The 15,795-nt window shown below is 44.3% G+C and overlaps 1 protein-coding gene across 3 annotated transcripts in view; it reads left to right on the top strand.

The window, feature by feature from the left end:
• The window catches only part of PDZD2 (PDZ domain containing 2), a 137,822-nt gene that overhangs the window by 52,844 nt on the left and 69,183 nt on the right, over window positions 1-15,795 (top strand). The window lies entirely within an intron of this gene.

Raw genomic sequence — 15,795 nt, 5'->3', positions numbered from 1 at the left:
ATAAGTAGAATGTAAAGTAAGTTGAAAAATGAAAGTGAAATGGCACAAAATATATAAATAAGTTTGCTGTGATCGCTCTTTTCTTCACAGGAGTTCCACTATTAGGTAAGTCAGATGACTGTTGCTTTGCTGAAGGCAAGTCTCTCTAGGTGGTAAATTGTCCTCAGTCCCTCCAGGGTTTAGATCTTTTTTTTTTATTTCTCAGATGGTGAAAGCAATCCCTCCTGCAAACTGAATTTTGCCTGTGGCAACTCCTCTAAGGCATCAACTTCATGCATGGTCCAAAGCTAATTAAATCAAAGAGTATTGATCAAATAGTTGGCCTCATGCTTTGGATTTGCGTTCTTCTTGCTTGAACAAGGAGCTGCCTTGAAACCTGACTTCTGCTGATGTATTTGGAATTTCGGAGGGGAAGAAGAGTTTACGTCTCTCTTCCCTTGCAGTAAAAAATGAAAATGCGGGGGGAGTTGAGGAGAAAAAAATTCGGAGACGAGAACTAACCTATAAACTGGGAGGTGGGATGGGATTTTCAGGGGCCAAGGGAATGTGGAGAGCTGACAGCATCTTCCTCTGCTGTTAGCCAGTATATTTCCATAGGGTCCTTGCCAAAAACTTCCCAAAGTGAAGGACTTTTGTAATAGCCACCACAAGAAGGGCTTTGTGAGTACAGTGCTGCCCCTTGACCCCCTTGCTTTGTGTGTCACGGGCAGCTTAGGCCAGCTCTGGTTTTGGCAACATGAAATGTCTTCCATGAAAAATGCAGTAACAGGGCGATTCTGCTTGGTCAAATGAAACAGGAGTTTGCAAACAACTTGATGAGAAGACAGAGCTAGTACTGGCTCAGTGCCTTCAAGGTAGTAAAGGACTTTCTGTTTACCTGCGTGGAGTATGTGTATGCACAAGAAAAGTGGAAAAATCCAGTAAAATGCATCAGATTTAATCAAACTTTTGGAGTTTGTTAATCATTTTGATAACTGTAATGATTAGGATAACCCTTTTGTTAGATTTTAAAATATCCTATAACTTTTATTAATATCTATATCCTTGTCCTGCATTTAATGCCAAGCTTTATGTCCTGTAGTATTTTAGATTTAACATGTATTGTGTTGATCATCCAGACCCCAGACTTTGAGCTGGCACTTGAACTGCTGGTAACCCAGTCAATTGCCCAGCACACTACAGAATTTTTGTATGGGTATGTGTTTCTGTATTTGATCATTGTGAGAGCACATATGCCAGACAAAGAAAAATTGCTCATGGGAGAGCAACTGCCACAATATTTCAGAGTAAAAGCTGAAGCAGCCTAATTTTAAGATTTTGCCTATAACAGATGAAACTGTTAATAGTGTCCTGGCATCAAGACAGCACCAAAAATAAGAGGAAATAATCAACAGGTGCCCATCCTTTGGTTTTGGTATTTTCCTGTTTTTGTTTTTAATACCTCATTCCTAATGCCTAATGGGGGTGGTGCCATTATTGTCATGGAAACAGGGCACAATGGTGATTAAAATGGATGTGGGTCTTTTGTTTCTGGGGGGCCTGTGGTTGCTGAAGTGTCTCTCCTTGTGCACAGTGGCAATTTGCTGAGATTATCTGATGTGTCTGACTTCCATGAGCACAGCCAGTGGAGACCACGTGTGCTTCTCATCTGAGTAAACACCAACAAATGGGACCCACAAATCGACTTTGTCATTGAACACAAGAGCCTTGGGGAAGTGATGGTGTTGGATATTTCTGTGTTCAAAGAAGCTGATATTTTGCTGAATTGCTTTAATTTTGGCTGGTAGGGATGGGGTAGACCCAAAACCTCATTGCTGCAGAAGGTTGGTATTATGTGAGAAGTTCCTGGGGCAGTCAGTTGTTGCTGTGCTGGGTGTCAGGGCTGAGGGCTCCTGTCCTGCTTGGCAGGAAGGAGTCTTGTGCCTCCCTATGAAAGGGGATGTGTCTCTAAAAAAGACGCTGTGCTCTTCTTGGCAAAGTTTTTCGAAGGGCTGTGAAGGAGCAGCCATGGCTCTGAGCTACTACTGTGCTCCAGGAAGAAAATCCTGTTCTTCCTGGAGCACAGTAGTGGTGCAGGGCAGGTGGCAAAATGCCCACTGACTTTTGGGGAGGGTGAGGTTTTGTCAGGGTTTTACTGCTAGACGTGGGGGTGGATGTGGACAGAGGGCAGCCTTTGCGCTTCTGTAGGGTTGCAGTGGCCGGGGAGGATTGAAAATAGCACTGTATATTGAAGTGCCCGTGCAGAGTTGCTTGGCATAGACATGTACAGTCTCAGCTTTGCATGTGGGCTGTCTTAATGCCCTTCTGTGTTGCTACAAGAGCAGAAATATCCTGCGACAAGGATGTGATCCAGCCCCCTGGTTGTCCAACAAAGAAATCCTTGTTGCTAAACAAAAGGTTTTCTTAAGAAATATATAGATGCCCAGAGTTTATGAATTTATGCTTTTCCCTGTGGGATGAGTCATTGCGCTTGTTTTTAATAGAGCCCGTCTGGATATATGTGGCTGCTGCTCAGATTAAACTCTGATCCGATGTGTGAAATAAGATTCAGTAGTTGTTGTGCTCTGCTGCTGTCCTGACACTTTGCAGAGAATTGCTGGTTAAAGTCTCCTGGCTTTTTCTGTGCAGATAGCAGTTACTAAATACCTTATAGATCATCCTCTTTAAAGGTGACACTGGCTGGCTGCATGTGTTGCTACTTGATTTTTTTTTAAGCAAACATTGAATACCTGCTGGCTTGTTGGTTGTATTTCATTTAATTCGATTCAGTCTTATGTGAGAACATGCTGACAAGTTCAATCAATACAGTCAGTGAAAGTGTAGGAAGAGGAGGGGAAGGAAGTCACCTATATGACATGTTATAAACTAATAAGAAAGTTGTTGTGACGATTTGTAATGGTAATTTTTAGTTCCCCCTACCCCCTGTCAGAACTTGCCTTTTTTTTCCCCCTCCCCTTAGTTGCTGCCAGGTTCTGCCCTGAAATTCAGAATTATGATTTGTCACACCTTTGGAGCAGGCAGTGTCGATTCCCTTTGGGGAGGGGAAGTGAGCTGGAAGAGCTGGTTGAAGAGCTGGGTGCTTTGGGTGAGGCAGCGAGTGGAGGAGGAGCAGGAGAGGAAGGGGAATTGGGGTTGTAGGGAGTGCCAGTGCCGAGCCCTCAGATGCATCCCTCCTGGTCTCTGCTGTAAGTAAACCTGCATATAAAGCAGATAAATGGAAGTGAGAAAAAAGGGAAATTTATTTTCCTATGATGCTATTGCCTTTGACTTTCTTTACTTTTTTGACTTTTTTTTTTTTTTTTTTTTTTTTTTTTTTTAAGAACCAAAGGCTTATCTGCCAAGTAAATCCGCTCTTTAAAAAGCAGAGATGGGCAGGGACTCTTGGAATTAAAATCTGTGAGCCGTGCAGTCTGCTTCTCTGCCCTTTGCATATCTTGTGGGGGTTTGTAAACTTTGTTTTGCTTGACAGCCTATCTGCATCTATGAGGGAGGGTTTGCCTCTGGCTAGTGTGCCCTTTGCATTAAATTAAGCAATCCCCTTGCTGTCCTGTGAAAGTTGAACTGGAACAGCTGTACAGCTTATCTGTAATACAGCAACTATTTTTTTTACCCTCTTTACTTTTTTTACTACCACTTTTGTTTTTGTTTTTTGCGTTTTCTCTTGTGTGTCTGTCTTCCATCCCCTCGTGCTGTCACTGTTGAATATTCAAACTCTTGATCTGCACATGGGCTAAAAATCATTATTGCTTTGAACATACAAATGAATTAAGTGAATTCCCACATCCACCGCAGGAGAGGAAAATATTCAGTTTGATATATAATTTGGAGCCTATAGGAAAATGCATCTGATGAAGTTCATGCTAATTCTATAGCTTCAGTACCAAAGCACCAGCTCTGTTATCATCAAGAGTATTGAGTGTAAGCTCTGTATTTTCATAGTAACTCAGTATGGCTAATTAGTTTGAAGGCTCTTTGAAGAAGCCGATGTATTGACTAAATAAGCTCTTATTTTTCAAAGCAACTAAAGGCATTCTTAATTTACAGAGCAGATAGTTGTAAAACTGCCTTTGGTTTGCATACTTGGAGCCAATGTGAAGCCTGAGTGTGCTTGGAGTCAAGCTTACTCCTACACCATCTGCCAGGGTTGGTGTCAGTGCTGCGAGGAAGGTTTCTGGGTCTTTGGCACAGTAGCACAGCATAAATGTGTGCCACTGGGCTGGATATACCCAGGAGGAGGATGTCATGTAATGACTGCCTCTGCATCATTGAAATCAGGGGCAGTATTACCAGTCTGTTCCCTGTTTGCAGGCAGGTTGGATCCAATAATGAAGAGCAGCTTTGGGTTTCTAACCAGATGACTTGGCTAATCCTAAGGCATGTATAAAGCGGCCATAGTTATTAGGAGATTTGTGGCTTTGAAAGTTAGGATTCCCTTAGTGCAGTTTGTTAATGGCAAGGATTTGCAGTGAGTGAATAATAGATGAAAGTCATCAAAAGGCTTACAGGGGATTTCTTGTGACGTGGTGCTGGTCCGTCTCATGCCAGAGCTGCAGATTTCTGTGTGGATTGTAAAATCTAAAAAAGAAAAAAAAAGGGGGGGAAAAGAAAAAAAGGAGGACAGTCATTCCTGTTTTGTGTCACTTTGGATGATCAAGTTGATGGTGTGATGCATTGGGAAGTATAGCCACAGTGCAGTGTTGTATGCTTAATTTCCTTGGCTCTGGCTTTTCCATGGGCCAGCAATGCCCCAACAGCAAAAAAGGCCCTTCATAGCTCCAGGGTCTGGCAAGTGGAGAGGAAGATATGCCCCCGGCCATCTTCCCTACTGCACTGTGCAAGGTGGGCAGGGCTGGTGCTGCACCTCCTCACCATCTGGCACAGCTCTTCACTGGGCTCCCAGGAGTATTTCCACCTGTAATGCCTCTGGTACCACAGCACCAAGCATTTCCTACAAGCCAGAAGCTGCTGGGTGGCAGCCCCAATGGGATCTGCAGTTTTGGGTGATGCCTCTCCTATGGGACTTCCCCTCCCCCCCGGCTTAGACAGGAGAGTATCCCTGCTTGTGCCAGCAGCTTCACTCATCTGGGGTGGTGTACAGCAATGCCTGCCCTTATATGCTTCAGTGGTCATAGATTTAGTCCTTGATCTGGGTTGGCACACCTGCAGACAGCTTTTGGATCAGCCCCTACTCAGAGGCCAGGTCAGGGCTGCAGGCAGCTCCTCCTGAGTCCGTGAGGAGCACAAATCAATGAACAACTCTCCCTGTTGCCATGGTTTGATGGAGGTGTGAGGCAGAAATAAATTGGGCAGAAAAGCTGTGGGTGGTATCCTGACATGGGATGAAGTGTGAGAGTTTGCAATCTCTATTTGTTTTAACTTCAAAAAAAAAAGCATTTCACTCTGCTGTCATGTTCCAAGTTGAATTGCACCTGTGTTTTATTTGGCAGCATCTAATGAAGCTACAACTTGGGGCAAATTCTGGTGAGTTTTGACTGCAGAAGCAGCTGGGAAGATTGATTTGATGCTGGGAAAAGCCAGTTATGTGAATAGCTGCAGAAAGCAGAGTCCTATCCACCCTCCTGACTGTTGAAATAATCTTCACTTCCGGGGTGTTGGTGAGGACTGTTCCAAGGCAATTTCTGTGATTTTAGTTGCCATCATGGCCTGCCAGAGGGATGCTCAATTGTTTTGTAGCTGGAAGAGTGATTACAACAGTCTGAAAAATCTGTATTAAATACGGAAACTCCATTGTATGCAAAGCATTTGTTGGGAAGTTGATGTCATCTGCAAGCTCTAATCCATGGGCCCTCCGAGGAGGGCACGTCTGTCTTGTTTGTGTTGCAAAACCAAGTGAAAGTTGGGAAATGTTTATGGCTACTGCCATGTGTGTTCCTCAATTCTTCTCCCTTTTGGCTTCGTTCAAACTCACTGTGGTAAAAACAGAAAGTGAGGATGTAATTAGAAACTGGTTTATGTGAGGATCTGCGGAAAGAGACAAACTCCCTACAGGCAGAAAGGCACATGTATATCTGGCATAGTTCAATTCCTGCCTTGCAGGCTGTTTCGTTGCAGAGACCCGCTGCAGTTCCTAAATTTACTTGAGCATTTGATTTTGGGGATGTGCAGTGTTGATGGAGGTGTCATCCTGGGGGCAGCTGTGACCTGAGCAGGTGTGACACCCGGGTCAGTGACAGCATCAGCAACTTGGTAAATGTTACTCTTGCTGGTGATCTGCTTCTGGCTGGGAATCCTGAATTCAAAGCACTGCTCATGCCTGGGCACAAGTAACCTCAGCTCTGTCACTGGGCAACTCCCTGGGAAATGTTTGTTCTCATGGGGAATTGTAAAACTGAATAAGCGTCAGCACAGTTTGCTTGTTTTAGAGAGGTGAGTCCCTTATTCTGGCCAAACAGCAGGAATATCAAAGATGCGTTTAGGCAGTGGGAGAGAGAAAAAGTTTAGTGTGACTGACGGAAACTGTTGAGCAAGGAATGGTGCTTTGTGCAGGGTTATTATGGTTGGAAACCTGTTGCAGCACGCAGGGGAAGCACGGATCAGCAAGCCCATAGTCAGAGCTAAAAGCAGTTCATCCCCAGGATTTACGCTGTGTGCAGCCGATTCCCACCACAGGAGCAAAACAGCGATGTTAAATAGCTAAATAAACCATCTGTGCCTGCGGGCAATGGCCCTCAAAAGGCAAAATTATTCTTTGCAAGAGTGAGTGCAAGTGAAAGGAGATGCTGACGGCCTGGTAGGGAGGGCTGAGTCTGGGGGGCCTATGAGCATCATGGTGGCAGGTGACGGCATCACTGGGTGTGTTGAGAGGCTCACCACTGGTGGAAAATTCACTCCTTTTCCCCTCTTCCTTGGGTCTAGCTGTTTTGAAGTCAAGAAAAGTAATGTATGTAGGGGTACATTTATATGAGTTCAGGCTCTTTCCCACCTGTTAAGGTTTCTTGAAATGTTGTGAGATCATACTTTCCAACTTTTCCCCTGCTCTGATGTAGGGTTAGTCCATTTTGCTGTTAGTGAACAGCTGAATTTCTCATCTCAAATACATGTTTCTGCCTTTGTGAGCTTTGTGGTCAAATTGCATCTGGCGATGCTGAATGACAGACATTGCTCCCCCCAGAAAGGAGGAAGCAGTTAATTTAAGTAGCTACCGTTTTCAGTATTAGGAAGAATCCTGGAAAATGCTCAAAGCCAAGCATTCAAAGTCTTCTGAAGGTGAGTAGCCCTTGCTGCTAGAATTGGCCCCCTCAAATAAATATGAGAGCTGTGAATTTGTTCCTTCCCTATCTGCCCCCCAGCAGTTGCAGGGTTATTTGAAGCCTGGCCTCTCTCTGTTAATAGGACTCCTCTGAGGAGCTCAAGTGAGCCTGCAGTAGCGTTGGAAATAAGTCTCTTCTAACGCAGCATACTGCTTCCTGATGTAAAATAGTCTTGATTAAATTTTCTGGCTCTCATTTTCACTGCTTGCAGACATCCAAACCTTCACTTCTCAGTGGAAAGAGGTACATTGGGAATTACAACCAATGTTAAAACCTAAATAATGTGATTTGCCAGAACAGTGTTGCAAAGATTGTTATTTTGGTTTTGTTTCATATGTTTTTATTTCTCCCCCATTTAAAGTACCATTGTAAAACTTTGCTGCTGGAATAAAATATATTTCAGTGAGATGTGTTTGTTCTCTTACCTTTGGGGCATTTGTGATAACTTCTGCATGGGGAAAAATAGGCAGTTTTATTCCAAAGCGGTGATCTCATCTCCCAAAAACAGCCCTTACCTGCCACTAGCACTTCCCTGTGCTGCTGTAGCAGCACTGGCTGGCGGCAGATTCAGACCCCATGGTCTTGCAGCCCTCCCACCAGTAAGTTTGGCATCAGGGGGTTGTCAGAGTTACACATGGAAATTTTTGTGGCATCTTCCCTGACAGCTCTGTCTGTGCAAAAATCCTGGATTATGGTTAAGAATATTGTATGTGCTGAACTTCTCATTCAGCTTTGGGTAAAAACCATTTCTCGCTGGTTAAATCTGTTCCTGGCTGTCACTGCTTCCTGGTGTGATTGGAAACTGGGGGCAGAATTAGATAAAAGATTTACTGGGAGGAAGAGGGAAGGATGTGAGCTGGATGCTTAGAAAGAGATTTTAGAGGGGGATCCTAAAATAGCATGGAGGAAAGCAGGAAGCCCTGGAAACAGGGTGGCGAGGTGTAAACACAGTGACAAGACTTGAGAATTCAGGGTGAAGTGGCAGCAGCATCACACACTGGAGGTACTTTGTACATGGGTCACATGTTGGATGGCTTTTGCCCCTCTTCCTTCTTCCTTCATGTGGGGTATGTGTGCTTTCCAGCTGGGTGGTTTATTTTGGACACTGTTCTCAGGCACATGATGTGATTCTTGGGACTGTGTACTGTGCAGGACCAGGAGCTGCACTTGAGGATCCATGTTGGATCCTTTCCAACTCAGAAAGTTGGAAACTTCCAACTCAGAGTGTTCTATGATTCTGCTCCATGTTTTGCAAATGATAACTTGCTTGGGCCTTCCGGTATGGGGTGAGTCTTACACCTTGGTAGGAACAAAATGTCATATAGGAAAGATCATGTCCACCTCTTGGCTTCCAGAGGAAGGGAGATTGGTGCCTTCTTTGGTAAAAGCATAGAGGAAGTGTAAAACTCGACCTGCCTCTTTAAGTGCTCAGTGAAATGTCAGTTGCACCAGAGGGCCATTGGAAATTGGGTGCAGTTGCACAGGGCAATGTTTGGAACTTCCAGGATCTTGTATACTGAAGGAAGTCACTGTGGTGAGAAAGACTGTGTCTGAACGGCAGTAACACAGCATAGGTCACTCAGTAAACACAGATGATAATGCCCATGTGAAACTTGGTATCATTTTGGCCTGTTACAGCCAAGGTTTTTGTAATTTTAAAACTCATAATTAGCCACCTTAAATTGTTTAATATATTGTAACTGGAAGTTAAAATTGTGAATGTGACTGTGTATCCAGCTAAATGTCTGTTTGCAGCAGAGCTGTGAACTAACAGGAGCTGGGATGGTTTTTAGATTATCCACTTCTGTTTGTACACTCTGCCACTAACCAAGGAACAAAGAGAATTTTGTTCCTTAACACCCATTTGTCTGTCTCTAGGACCCAAACCCAAAAAGCACCATGCGTTTCTGCCTACTGTGACTTGTAAATGCAGATGTGGGAGTTGTATGTTCAATAAGATCAGGACCTGTGTAAAGCTTGAGTCCAAAATCTCTGCAGTTTGAATGCAGCGTCACTGCTCTGCCCTGCTAGCATAGCCATACATCAGCAAATCTCAAAGGATTTTACGATGCCTGCAGTTACAAAATCTGCTAGGTTTAGGATGTCCATCAGAGCTTTGGGGGATGCTCAGGTGTGGAGAATTTATAAAGCTCCTCAAGTCATCCTGTTCAGCTGTTTGTTCTGGGAGGGGAGAGGGATCAGTGCGGCCATTCATATCCTTTGTCGATGTGCAGTGTAATTTGGGGGTCCCTGCTCTGCTGGTTGCTCTCCCAAAGTCCTGGATATGCTTTTGAAGCATCTCAACAATGTACAGGGCAGAAGTGTGTGCATTTTGTGCTGTGCCAGCATAATTGAAATGACCCATCCTGTTTTGTCTCCATACTTGTGGTGGGGACGTGATTCAGCTGGTCTTCTTTGTGTGCAGAGAGGTTGGCTGTCCTTTGGGTTTTAGAAACAGGAGGTGTGAATGCCATGCAGCCAAAGCCAGACACTGCTCCTGTCTGCACAGTGTGCGCAGCTCCCTTGCCCCGGGCAGCAGCCGCATGCATCTTTCAGCCCTGTGTGGCTGAGGGCAGTTGGTGGGAGTGGATGTGTGCTCCCCTCCCAGTGCCATTCTTCTCTTGTCTCTGCCTCTGCGCCACTGGGACCAGATGAAGGTGTTGGTGAGATTTAAAATCCTCATCTTGGGGACTGAGTTTTTAAAAGTTTGCTGTGGCTGGGTTATTTTCAAGCTGGATTGGTTCCCTCCTAGGGTTCACTTGTACTGTTGCCCATATGACTGCGCCAGCACCTGAGCAGGCAGGATATGGGTGGGAGGAAAGCTGTAGTTCTGTTTGGTGTAGGCTGATCCCAGATGTAAGGTGATTGTGAAACTGCAATATTTAAATCCAGCGGCTTCACCACCTCAGACCTTACAGCAACTCTGGGATGCCATGTTGTTGGCTCTGTCTTTTCATGGGAAGACTTGCCTGGGGTGCTGTCAGGGATGTGGAACACAGGGAGAGGAAAGGAATTCAAAGCCACATCATTGCGTTGATACCAGGTGGAGTGAGGTGTCTCACCAGGCTTTGTCTTGGTCCTGTGTCACAATTCCATCTTCCAGAAAAAGCCGTTGGCAGGCATGGAGTCCACGAAAGTACAGCAACAATCCTCCCTCTGCTCCCTTTCCACCAATCCTGAGAGTTCAAGATTTCACAGTGCGCAAGGAGGTCTTGCCCAAGGCCTCCTGCCAGTCTTACTAAATATACCTTGAAATGTAACTTCAAAAGCTGCCTTTTCTTCAAAATTTTGCTAAATCTAGTTGCATTCTTAGCTATAAATTTAAATGTGAAAAACATGCCATGGACAAAAACCACTGGATTCAGAGTTTTGTTTTTCAGAAAGCTGCCAGTTTGGCTGTCCTTAGAAAAATGCAGTGTGCCATAGAGAACCATGGCCTCTGTGAGATATAGAGGTGTTGCTGCTTAACCTTGGCCACAAGCTGAGGGCTGAGGGTTGCTTATCCTGAAAAGGGGTATTGGGAGCACCTGCTGTGTTCCCTGCACCGTTTGAATGCTCTCCCTGGGGTGTGATTAGTAGTTGAGCTCCATGACTGAGTTCTCCTTTGCCCTTTCTGCTTTTTCTGAAGTTTATTAAGGGAGGCAGAGAACATTGTGTCCCTTGTGTGTGGCACTGCCTGCAGAGCCTGGGGCAGGAAAGGGCTTGTTGGTGATGAGATATTGGATCAAGTCATTCCTGGTGTGCTTCAGCTCTGTGCGCAAGACTATGTTGAAGGAATAGCCAGCTTAACCATTGCTTTCTGCCAGGATAAATTATGGCTGGTGAGCTTAATCCTCCAAGGTGGCAGATGAGACAGCTGGTCATTAGGTGTCTTTGCAGCTCTCAGGAGGTGGAACCTCTTGCAAGCTTGAATGCAGCAAAGTTTGCCCTGGTCTTTGTCAGTCGATGTTCCCTTTTGCCTGCAGACATTAAGGCAGGCTTGACTCCTGGTTGAAGACGTGGCAATCTGTGGAAAATTCCCATTGGTGCTTGTCAAAAGCAATCCTTAGTGTGACGGATGTTCTTGCACAGTGATGGCAGTGAGGTGAGGGTTTCATCAGGATCCATCAGTCACTATCTGTTAGTCATTAATTTGCCATACCTGAAAAGCAAGTTAGCTCATTTGCAGGTGTCATGGAGAAATGTTAAGTTTATCTTTTAAAATCCCCCTTGGGGCTGGAGGTTTCTGTGAGGATTTGCACTGCCCTTCATCTTTCCAGCCTGAAGAAGATTGAGTTTCAAGACATTTTACCATGCCGAAGTCCTTCAGAGAGGAGCATAGAAATTAGTGGTCTGTCTGTCCTGCAAAGGACATTATAAGCCACGGGAGGGCTAGGCAAGGGCTCTGAAAGTGGTCGTCTCGACTGAGGTTTCTGCTCTGTCTTGGTGAGCTGCACAATGGGCTGGCTGATGAGATGTCAGTGGTGCTCTGTGTGTATCATTTCCAAAACAGTTTCTGATCTGTGAGGATGAAGGTTTCTGGAGAAATGCTAAATAGTATTATTAGTGTAAAATAAACATACTTCAATATTTCTGACCCTAAAGTGGATCCAGATGCTTTCTTACAGCTGCTGGATCTGCTTTGATTTTTCCATGGCTCAGTGTGGCTGTCTGTATTTGTTCAAGAGAGGTAGGATGTGGCTTGTTGCAGCATGCTCTTGTCAAGTCAGTAAACCTTTATATTTATAGATGCACACACTCATATATATATATGTAAAAAAGGGACAAAATTACTTACCTAGTCTAAGACACTCTTTCCAAGTCTGACACTTCACGTGTGTGCCAAGGAAGTTGGAATAAACTTAGTGAGTTTTATCAGTTTTTATGATCACAGCAGTTAGTTCAGCTGTGTAGGGAAAAAACGGGCTTTGGCTGAATAACTCAAAATAGTCTCCCAAGGAAGTGAACATGTGTTTCTGCCTTTATAGCTGTGATACAAAAAGGGTATTAAATGTTCTTTGATAGCAGCTACAGGTTGCATTTTCCAGCCTGTGCTTGAGCATTGCAAGTGGTAACTTACTAGCTCTGTTTCAAGTGCAAAACAATTTTCCTTTGGTTTTAAGGATTATTAACGTTTTCATGGTTTCTCCACTACAGAGAAGAACAAGTCTTCCCCACTGCTTAAGGTTTATGTTTTATAAGGGTTGGGGTTTTACCAGCACTGGTGCCAGGGTGAGATCAAAGCAGCAGGAGCAGCTGGGTGGTCCTTCCTTCTGAGCATGTCAGTAAGAAATGTTTCCAAGCCATATTTCAGTGATTTTTTAAGATCCTGTTTGTGGAGATGATGCTTCAGTGTCTGAAGGGACTCCCAGCTGTGCCAGGGAGACTTGACACTACCTTGCAAAGACTGGAAAATACAGAAAATGTGGATTTAGATAAATCAAAGCTGAATTAGGGATGTTTTTTGTCCGCACACCTTCTCCATCCAAGCTAAGGTCTGTGTTCAAACTGAGTGACAATTGAGAGGTTGCAGCTGATTCTCCACATCTGTGCTGAGAGCTGCTGCCTATGCTCATCAGCTCTGATCCTGCCCTGCATCAGACACTGTTGGTGTATGGTTTGCCAAAATCTCTGTGAGTGCTCTACAGGGACCCAATCTAAAAAAAAAAAAAAAGGCTTTTCTGCATTGCACACGTTAAACTCCTTGAGAAGGGGGATTTGAGATCCTGTCTATCTTTTTTGCAGTTTTCTGCTGTCCAGAGACTGTATAATTACATTTTATTGAGTCTGTCCCACTACTTTCTTCTGGCACAGGATGCTTCCAGATTGGTAGAAAACAATTTAAAATCTGAAGGTTCTCACTCATCTAATACAACCTTACCTGCTCTTTGTACAGTGTTGAGAACTTGCTATGCTCCCCTGGTGGTTTTTGTGCTTTTTGCTCAAACAGGAAAAAAAGGAAAAGGCAAAGGAAGCCAACTAAGTAGCTGGCATGTACTTAGCAGAAATTGCAGGTGGCTCAGGCTCCTTGGTTATCATTCCTGTCTTGGGAGGGCAATATGATAAAATGACCACAATTTCTTAGTATATTATTTTCAACTTGTCTCCTGTCTTGTGGTATGAGTTTACTGTTCTGTTGGTGCCGGTTGTCCTGGTCTTTGGTTTGAAACAAACTTTTGAGATAATGATGCTACTTACTGCATCACTGGTCCCAGCAGGACTTAGTCTGTCCAGAAATACCTGGCATCATCCACTGTATGTAGTGACTTGCTGCCATACAAAGATAATTGCTCACTGACCTAGAGAATACTTTTCTTTCTTCATGGAAACTTACTGTGTTCTTTGAACTGCTGAGAAGTACTCAAGAAGACATAAGCCCATGAGTTACTGCAGGCTGCATGCCTGGAACATGCAGGCCATCTCAACATATGGAGTAAATCAGCACAGCTCTGCTGACTTCAGTGCAGCTGCATCTATAACCACTTGCTGTAACCCTGCTCCAGACTGAAGGGATGATTGTGTATGAAGAGTGGATAGGGGAAAACCCTCCCTTTTTTCTTAGAGCTTTACGCTTTATGAACAGAATAAATGGGCCATGAGTGGAGGTGAAATAGTAAATTATTTTTGCCTCTCTAGAATTACTTTATTTGGACTTATACAAAGTTCCCTCTTGTTCCATATACTTCCTAAATCAAGTAGTTGATGTGCATGCACTTGGTTGCTGGCACTAAAAAAATACATCAGTAATTAGTTCAGAGATTGGTGTTTCAAAAAGCTCCACATAAATGCACCTGCACAGAAACAAGTCAGGCAGAGTTGACCCTGCGTAAAGACAGGGTGGGCAGCAGCCACGTAAGCCACAAGACTATGGGAAGAGGAGCCACCTTCCTGTTTCCATGTGCCAGGAGAAGCAGTGCTATCAGGCTTATGTGTGATGGATCAGAGTGCAGTGGTATTGCTGCAAGCAAAAGTAATGAATTTTAATCAACTTTACTGGCTGCCTTGAAATTTGAGTTGAAAGATAAATGTGAAAAACAGGCAGCCCGTATTGTTTCTGGAACAGAACTGCCCCTTTTTCGTTGATTAAGAGAATTCTTCTTTTAACTTGATAATCAAAAATGCTTCCACGTTAGCTCAGGATTTTTTTTTTTTCTACGCTAACCCTTCAGGCCCTGCCAGCTTTGTGTGTCTCCCAGAGCCAAGTGTCACCTTGTGGCCACGCAGACAGTTGACCTTTGCTGCAGAGATTTCTCAACTGGTGGGGCTTGTTGGGTGTCTGCTTCCAGCTGTTTGCAAAAAGATGGGTTTAGGGCTTTATTTAAATATTCTTTATGTCTGGGGGTAGGGGAGGAAAAAAAGGATTGCCTGCTGAAAACTGAAAGGACTGTCCAGGGAGTTAGAGTTCGATTTGTATTCATTGGGAACTTTGGCACAGTAAGCATACTTGTCCTTCCTGTCTGTGGCTCCAGGGCTGCTTTTAAGGTTATTTAGTTGTGGTATTCATTTGAACATCAGTCTTCCTAATTAAATATAAGTGATTTGAATGCTGATGTTGTCTGTGGGGGATATTGAAGCTTTTGGAAGAAGTGGAGTGAAAATACCAGCTCTTGTCCCTGGACAGAAACACACACCCATCATATTACTTCCAGCCACTGCCAGGCTGGTCTGGCTTACTTTGAGTAGTTGAGAGTGCTTTCCTCATTCCTTTGCTTCAGGGGTTATCATAGCTGCTTTTCCTGTTTTGCCATTAAGTCACCTCTGTGCAGGATTAAGTTGGAAGGAATTATTTTATGGCCAAACAATTTTTAAGAAAGGGAAATGGAAAATTAGCCTACAAGCAGCAGGGGGGGGAAGCTTGGTGGCAGACTCCTGAGTGGTTCCTCCTCTCTCAAGCACAAGTGCTGTGCTGTTTTCTCTTATGATCTGTGGTTCAACTCCACACCTAGTTTCTCATCTCCTCTAAAAGCTGTAGGCTCAGCAACTGCTCCGAGTTAGTGAAGAGTTCATTTCGTTGCAGGTACAGCAGAGGCTTATTTGAAGCTCTGGGAAACTCATGCTGCCTTCACTAGTGAAAAAGGCAATATAGTTTTGGGGCCTAAATTAGTGTGAAAGGGCACATACAAACCTGCTACGTACAAATTCCAGCTTGTTTCTACTCTCAGTTGGTTACACCCTTGGCTCAGAACCCAAATATTTCAAGAATTTGGGTTGAGGTATATCCTTTCCTAAAAGAAGCATGAAGTTAGATTTCCCTTTTGCATCAGTAGGTGCAGTTTCTGTAAGGTCATGGAGGCTTTGTTTGAAGCAGAAATGTTAATTCCTCCAAGGCATATCCAGAGACTTTGGGAGGGGAGGTGATGCTTTGGTCTGGTAGGAGAACCTGGGGTCTGCTCCTTGCACAACTGAGATGACTTGGCCTGTGTTTTGATTGGAATATGCCTGCTATGATGGAAACCCACCTGATTTCCATGTCCCTGTAAAGCAGCTGGGATACCTTGCAGTGCTGTGCTTTTCTGTACTGGGGCTATTGGTGCTATGCCTGCTT

Source organism: Chamaea fasciata, unplaced genomic scaffold (assembly GCF_029207755.1).
Source record: "Chamaea fasciata isolate MVZ Bird 193981 ecotype frontalis unplaced genomic scaffold, bChaFas1.0.hap1 SCAF_4, whole genome shotgun sequence".
Taxonomy (NCBI): domain Eukaryota; kingdom Metazoa; phylum Chordata; class Aves; order Passeriformes; family Sylviidae; genus Chamaea; species Chamaea fasciata.
Note: the sequence above shows the minus strand (reverse complement) of the source record. Positions and strands in the feature narration are given on the sequence as shown.